Source organism: Papaver somniferum, chromosome 8 (genome assembly GCF_003573695.1).
Source record: "Papaver somniferum cultivar HN1 chromosome 8, ASM357369v1, whole genome shotgun sequence".
In the NCBI taxonomy this organism is placed as follows: Eukaryota; Viridiplantae; Streptophyta; class Magnoliopsida; order Ranunculales; family Papaveraceae; genus Papaver; species Papaver somniferum.
In genome coordinates, this window is record NC_039365.1 from 128,806,472 (window position 1) to 128,813,125 (window position 6,654).

At 39.9% G+C, this 6,654-nt stretch overlaps 1 pseudogene; it reads right to left on the reverse strand.

Annotated features, from left to right (window-relative positions):
* Positions 1 to 332: 332 nt before the first annotated feature.
* LOC113307207 lies at positions 333 to 432 on the reverse strand (annotated as a pseudogene).
* Between the last annotated feature and the right edge of the window lie 6,222 nt (positions 433 to 6,654).

The following is a 6,654-nucleotide window of genomic DNA, read 5'->3' on the forward strand; positions in this document are numbered from 1 at the left end:
CTGGACTACCCGTCCTTCGTGTATTAAGTTAGCTGAAACGGAGGCACCCTATGAACTGAAACCTGGGACCTTACAGATGCTCCCAATCTTTTTAGGGAAAGAAAATGAAAACCCTTATTACCATGTTAGGGATTTTGAGGAAATTTGTAGTACTCTAAGAATTAGAGGCTTAGATGATGATGCTTTGAAACTTAGGTTATTCCCATTTTCCCTGAAAGATAAGGCCAAGTCGTGGCTGTATAGTTTGGACTCCGAGTCAATTGAGACATATGAACAACTTACATCTGCCTTTTTCAATAAGTTTTTCCCTAGGCACAAAACATCGTCTATTAGGACGCAAATATGCACATTTTCACAACAAGAGGGAGAATCTTTATATAGGTATTTGGAAAGGTTCAATGATTTATTATCCCAGTGTCCTCATCATGGTTTAGAAAAGGTTAGGCTAGTTCAGATCCTTTATGAGGGTTTAGATTATTCCACAACGACCATGGTTGAGTCTCTATGCACTGGTGGATTTGAAAACCAAACTGTTGATGCGGCGATGGAATTTTTTAATGAAATCGCCGAAAAAACCCAGCAATGGGAAAATAGTAGGGCACCCCAGAAAACAATTCTTTTAAGTAGAGGAAACGTTAATAGGGTAGAAGGAGGCTATGAATCAGATGCCAAAATTGCTGCTATAGCAAAAAGGTTAGAAGCCTTAGAAGTGGGCCAGACTAGTGGTAGAGTGGAGCCTTTTTGGGAAGGCCAGAATATTGAAGAGCAGGCCAATGCTCTTTATAATAACACTAGATTTGATAACCGTCAAAAGATTGACCCATATTCAGAAACCTATAATCCTGGTTGGAGAAACCATCCGAACCTTTCGTGGTCTAAGGGCCAAAGTCAAGGTCAGTTTAGTAATTCTAATGCTCCCCCAGGTTTTGGCTATACTAAGAATCCTTCAGGACTAGCTCAGTTTCAGAATCAGTCAGATAAGAAAATCCTAAGTTTAGAGGAATCTCTCGCCTTGTTAACTCAGCAAACTGCAAAATTCCAGTTATCCGTAGAACAGAGTCTACAAGCTAGTAACAGGATAGGACAAGAAAATAGTCAGGCTATTTCCGAGTTAAAAACCCAGGTTGGTCTGATAAGTGATTCTTTGAGAGAAAAAGGTAAGTTTCCTAGTCAAACACAACCCAACCCTAGAGGAGTTCATGAATTAGGTGCAAAACCATCGAATCAATTGAATGTTGTTAGAACCCTTAGAAGTGGTAGAGTTGTAGACAATAAGGTAACCATGCCCGATAGTGAACATACTGTAGTTCACCCCTCAGGATCTCACCTCTCAGGACCAGTAGCTGAAGAGACTGATAAAGTTTCTGATGATGTGAATTCGGTTCCTGAAAGGTCTGATTTTAGGCCTAGAGCCCCATTTCCTCAGCTATTAGTACCAACAAAGAAGGAATCGAACTTTAATGACATAGTGGAGGTTTTTAAGCAAGTTACCATAAACCTTCCCTTATTAGATGCAATTAGGCAAATTCCTGCTTATGCCAAGTTCCTTAAGGATATGTGTACGCGAAAGCGAAAACTTAGCGTCCATAAGAAAGCCTTTTTAGCTAGTCACGTAAGTTCAATCATTCAGAACACCACAACTCCAAAGTACAAAGACCCAGGTTCTCCTACCATTGCTTGCACAATAGGTAACTTCCGGGTAGAAAAAGCTTTACTTGACTTAGGAGCCAGTGTGAACTTACTGCCATTCCATGTATACTTACAGCTAGGACTTGGTGAAATGAAACCTACTCAGATGACACTGCAGTTAGCTGATAGGTCTGTTAAAATCCCTCGAGGTGTTATCGAGGATGTTCTTATTGAGGTCGACAAGTTTATTTATCCAGTGGATTTCGTGGTCCTAGATACCCAACCTGTCCCTGACCCAGAGAACCAGATACCTGTGATTTTAGGTCGCCCATTTTTAGCTACGTCTAATGCGATCATTAACTGTCGAAATGGTGTGATGAGTTTATCTTTTGGTAATATGACTATGGAGATGAACATTTTTAATGTCAGTAAGCAACCTCATGAGCTAGATGACACATGTGTTGAGGAGGTGAACATGATAGAAGCCTTAGTTCAGGAGTCATTACCAAACATCTTGTCTGAAGACCCATTAGAAAGTTGTCTATCCCATTTTGGTTTAGATTTTGACGACGATAGCACTATTGAACAGGTGAATGCTCTATTAGATTCTACCCCTGTGTTAGACACTGATAGATGGAAAGCTAGGTTCGAACCGTTACCAGTTTCTGAGACTACCCTAATTCCTTCTTTAGAAGAGCCCCCAAAGTTGGACCTTAAACCACTACCCGATACTCTAAAGTATGTGTTTTTAGGCCCATCTGAGACTTTACCTGTGATTGTAGCTTCCAATTTGGATAGTGATCAGGAAAGTAGGCTAGTAAATGTACTTCAAGACAATAAGGAAGCTTTAGGGTGGACTATAGCAGACATTAAGGGTATAAGTCCTACTGTGTGTATGCATCAGATTCATTTAGAGGAAGACTCCAAACCTTCTAGGGAGATGCAACGTCGACTGAACCCTAACATGAAAGAGGTAGTTCGAAAAGAGGTGCTTAAGTTGTTAGATGCGGGTATTATTTACCCAATTTCAGACAGTAAGTGGGTCAGCCCTGTTCAGGTTGTCCCCAAGAAATCAGGTATCACTGTAGTCCAGAATGATAATAATGAATTAATCCCAACCCGAGTGACCACGGGATGGCGTGTGTGTATTGACTATAGGAAATTGAACAAGGTCACAAGGAAGGATCACTTTCCCCTTCCTTTTATCGACCAAATGCTAGAGCGATTAGCTGGACATAGTCACTATTGCTTCTTAGATGGCTACTCCGGTTATAATCAGATCGTTATTGCCCCAGAAGACCAAGAGAAAACCACTTTTACCTGTCCCTTTGGTACCTTTGCGTATAGACGCATGCCTTTCGGGCTATGTAATGCCCCTGCAACTTTTCAGCGTTGTATGATGAGCATATTTTCTGATATGGTGGTTAGAACGGTTCTTAGAGGTCTTTATGGATGATTTTTCAGTGTTTGGTTCATCTTTCGATGAGTGCTTGCATCATTTGACATTAGTGTTGACTAGGTGTAAGGAAAAAAATTTAGTGCTTAATTGGGAAAAATGCCATTTCATGGTTAAATCAGGAATTGTATTAGGGCACATCGTCTCTTCAAAGGGTATAGAGGTAGACAAAGCCAAAGTTGACCTTATTAAGACTTTACAGGTCCCAAAAACCGTAAAAGATATTAGGTCATTCCTAGGGCATGCAGGTTTTTACCGTCGATTCATTAAGGATTTTAGCTTGATTTCTAGACCTCTTTGCAATTTGCTTGCAAAAGATGTTAAGTTTGTCTTTGATGATGCTTGTTTAGAGGCTTTTGAGAAGCTTAAAACTTTACTCACTACTGCCCCGATAGTCCAGGCACCTAACTGGAACCTACCCTTTGAGATTATGTGTGATTCTTCAGATTATGCTATAGGCGTCGTTTTAGGACAACGAGAAAACAAATTACTTCATGTGATTTATTATGCTAGCAAAACTCTGAATGATGCCCAAATGAACTACACAACTACCGAGAAGGAACTTTTAGCCATCGTGTTTGCCTTGGATAAGTTTAGGTCTACCTATTAGGTTCTAAGATCATAATCTATACAGATCATGCTGCTTTGAAATACCTTTTATCTAAAAGGATACCAAACCTAGATTGATTAGATGGATCCTATTGTTACAGGAATTTTCCCCAGACATTAGAGAAAAAAGGGTGCAGAAAATGTAGTAGCAGATCACTTGTCTAGGCTAGTTGTTAGTTCCCCTAGTGATTCCCTTCCTATAAGGGATAGCTTTCCTGATGAACAATTGTTCTGTTTCCCAATCACCTTGGTATGCAAATATAGTGAATTATCTTGTTACTGGTCGAACCCCTCAACATTGGGGTAAGCAAGATCGTTCTAGGTTTTTAGCCGAGGTTAAGCATTTCTTTTGGGACGATCCTTATCTGTTTAAGTATTGTCCGGACCAGATTATTAGGAGATGTGTATCTGAGAGTGACCAGTCTAGTATTATCTCCTTTTGTCATGAACATGCATGTGGGGGTCATTTTAGTGCTAAGAAGACTGCTGCTAAGATTTTGCAGTGTGGATTTTACTGGCCTTCGTTGTTTAAAGATTCCCATAGTCATTGTGTTTCTTGTGAGCGTTGCCAGAAGTTAGGAACCATTTCCCGTAGAAATATGATGCCTTTGAACCCTATTTTAGTGATTGAGGTCTTTGATGTGTGGGGCATTGATTTTATGGGTCCATTTCCTATTTCGTTTGGTTATCTTTACATACTTGTCGCTGTAGACTATGTGTCTAAGTGGGTTGAGGCGGTTCCGTGTAAACGAATGACCACAGGGTCGTAGTCCAGTTTTTGAAAGAGAATATACTTACACGTTTTGGTACGCCGCGAGCTATAATTAGTGATGGAGGTTCACACTTTTGTAATAGACCGTTTCTCTTTTAATGAAACAATACGGTATTACCCATAAAGTAGCAACCCCATATCACCCTCAGACTAGTGGTCAGGTAGAGGTTTCCAATAGGGAAATTAAACGTATTCTAGAGAAAACAGTTAATCCAAATAGTAAAGACTGGTCTTCGAGGCTTACTGATGTCGTATGGGCTTACCGTACTGCGTTTAAGACACCCATTGGAATGTCACCTTATCGTTTAGTGTTTGGAAAGGCATGTCACATGCCTGTTGAGTTAGAGCATCGAGCCTATTGGGCTATTAAGAACTTAAACTTTTCACTTGACAAGGCAGGAGCTCAAAGAAAGCTCCAGCTCAATGAGTTGGACGAGATTCGTAGAGATGCATACGATAGTGCTAAGGAGTACAAGAACAAAATGAAACTTGTGCATGATAGGAATATTTTGCGAAAGTCATTTTCTTCAGGTCAAAAAGTTCTTCTGTATGACACTCGTTTGCATCTATTCCCCGGGAAGTTGCGCTCTCGGTGGACCGGTCCTTTTGTGGTCCGTACTGTTTTTCCTCATGGCGCTGTTGAGATTGAGACACCAGATGGTAGTAGTTTTTCGAAGGTTAACGGTCAGCGACTGAAGCCCTTTTTAAAGCCTTTTCCTACAGGTGATGTTGAGGAGGTCCCTCTGGAGGACCCTGTTTACCTTGATTGACCATCGAGGCGATTTTGTATGTTGTATAATATTTTTGTAGTTTTTGGTTACACTTCACCCAGGTACTATCTTTCCGACTTCTCTCTTTACTATTTCCTCTTGTTACTTATATTTTTGGTATTGTTCTTTGATTAGAAACATTGAGGACAATGTTAGATTTAAGTTTGGGGGTGGGGTAGAACTTTTTGTTACCTTTTCGTTGCAATAAATAAACTCCAGAGCCTAGAAATTTATCCCTATTAAGGATGGCACTAACCAATCTAAGTGTATGGAAGCATTTTGGTTGTAGGATTTGAGGAACCAATCTGACTAGATGGCAACATCTAAAGAGTCTATTCATAAAAGCACAGAGCTCAGGTGTTAGAAATAACATGATAGTTTCACCATATCTCGTTGAGTCCTTTTCACTTCTGTTTTTATTTTGTTTTGTTTTTAAACTATGTTTCTCTAAGTGATTAGGTGGGGCTAACGATTCAAGTTGTTACCAATGCTAGAGTGAATTAGAGTGATTGAGATACAAAAAAAAAAAAGACCAGACCATTAGACCAACTGGAATAAATTCAATAAAGTCGGCCACTGTAACCCTTGTATATGCCAGTTGTGTTGACCTAGAGTTAGGATTATGAATCATTGGTTCCCTTGTATATGCCAGTGTGTTGATATTAGTTAGACTAGTATCTCAGTCCATTAGGATAGGTTCATTTTGGCGGAGGCCTTTCAGACAGATATGAGAAACACCGTTCACCTAGTAAACATCAAAACCATCTATGTTTTTCTATATCCATCTTCTTGATCTATACATGTGATTAGTTTTGACTCCGAATATTGATGTCCATAGTGCGACTATCTGAGTAGAGCTTTGTCACTTCATATGAATTTTAGTATGCTTGAGTGCAAACTCGTGTACAACAATTGGAATTTCGCATCAGGGTACTTCCTCCTGTAGTCAATAAGTATGCCAACCAAGGAGATTCTTTAGTGCCTTCCAAGGTTCTGTGTAGATAGCTAGGGTCTGGAGTAAAAAGGTTTTGTGGGTATACCTCTGGTAAGCCCTCCGGAGACAACACTCCGCCACTAGGTACACCTAGGGGTTTAAAGGCTTATTGCATACGCTAAATGCAATCGACGATGCCTGCGACAGTGAGTTAGGATTTTATTTCTATTTTATTTTTGCTGGAGGACTAGAAAATAATAGGTTTGGGGGTATTTGATAGACACATTTTTGTGTCCGATTAGTCTCGATTCTATATGTTGTTAGGGCTCATTATTGTACTTATTATGGTGTTTTATTTATTTGTAGGTATTTTTGGCCAATAAACATTTTTGGAAAAAATTGGCTCGAAAAGTTGTCGGAAAGCACCCGGAGGACATTTGCTATTCAGACTCTCACTTTGGGTAAGGGGTAACCTAATTACTAA